A 1,338-nucleotide genomic window follows, 5' to 3' on the forward strand; every position below is an offset into this window, starting at 1 on the left:
GATGATTCACTAGAAATTGCGCACTAATCAGTCTCATGGGTACCAGCACAAAGCTCACAGACACTAGTGATTTGATTAACTCCATAATTAGCCAAAGTGTCCACCTTCATTGTCAAAGCCTTAAGTTGGGCAGCGATAGCAATTGCTATGTCCAACTCCAGGATTCTTGCTACTTTCCCCTGAGTCAGTCTCTGGGAAGGATTCTGGTACTCATTAGCTACCATCAGTTCAATAAGTTCATAGGCTTCATCGTAGCTCTTAGCCCACAAGGCTCCTCCTGATGCTGCATCAAGCATGGGCCTAGAAGTAGGACCCAATCCATTGTAGAAGCTGTTAATAATCATCTAATTAGGCATACCATAGTGTGGACACTTCCTTAGCATCTCTTTATATCGATCCCAAGCCTCACACATAGATTCTCCAGTTTGCTGCGCGAACTGGGTAAGAGCATTCCTGCTTGTTGCAATTTTTGCCATGGGCAAGAATTTAGTGAGAAACTTTTGAGAAAGATCTTCCCAAGTTGTGATAGACCCTGTTGGTAGAGAGTGTAACCAGCACTTAGCTTTGTCCCTCAGAGAGAAATGGAAGAGTCGTAGCTTGATAGCATCTTCAGTCACATCATTGAACTTGAAAGTGTCTCAAATCTCGATAAAATCCCCGATGTTCATGTCGGGGTCTTGAGTTGGAGAACCCCCAAACTGAACTGAGTTCTGTATCATCTGGATCGTGCTTTACTTGATCTCAAAAGTGTTAGCCCTGATGGCTGGTCTGATGATGCTAGACTGAATGTCATTAATCTTCGGCTTAGAATAGTCCATCAAAGCCTTCAGATTTTCTGCTTGATCACCCATAGCTACTACAATTGGCTCTTCAACTTTTTCTTCTTCTTCTACCTTCTTTTCTTCCTAAAAAACTTCCCTACGAACTACCACAAGTTCTTCCTCGGCTTTATCCAGTGTTCTCGTACGAGTACACGAACGCGTATGCATACACCCTCGCTAGAGTACCTGAAACCAGACAAGGAACAAATAAGTAACAATGTTCGAGTCAATGAACTTTAACGACCACTGATGGAAAACACATAAACTATAAATTAACACTGCAGTCCCCGGCAGCGGCGTCAAAAACTTGTTAGTCGCTAAACACGCGCTAATAATACACGCAAGTATATGAGTTCACAAGTAGTATATAATCTTTTGTAGTTCATTCCCACAGAGACTGTATTGGTTAACTATTTAATTTATTCACCTAAGCAACAATGTATGATTATTATCCAATTCTAAGATGATAACAAATTGAGATTGTTTATAACTAAGAATTACGCTAACAGTTATAACT

At 41.0% G+C, this 1,338-nt stretch overlaps 1 non-coding gene across 1 annotated transcript; it reads left to right on the forward strand.

Moving 5' to 3' along the window:
• Positions 1–354: 354 nt before the first annotated feature.
• Positions 355–461, forward strand: LOC141662279 (small nucleolar RNA R71). The gene has a single exon (XR_012550400.1). It is a non-coding gene; the product is annotated as a small nucleolar RNA R71 (small nucleolar RNA).
• The last annotated feature ends 877 nt before the right edge of the window (positions 462–1,338 follow it).

Source organism: Apium graveolens, chromosome 5 (genome assembly GCF_009905375.1).
Source record: "Apium graveolens cultivar Ventura chromosome 5, ASM990537v1, whole genome shotgun sequence".
NCBI classification, from domain to species: domain Eukaryota; kingdom Viridiplantae; phylum Streptophyta; class Magnoliopsida; order Apiales; family Apiaceae; genus Apium; species Apium graveolens.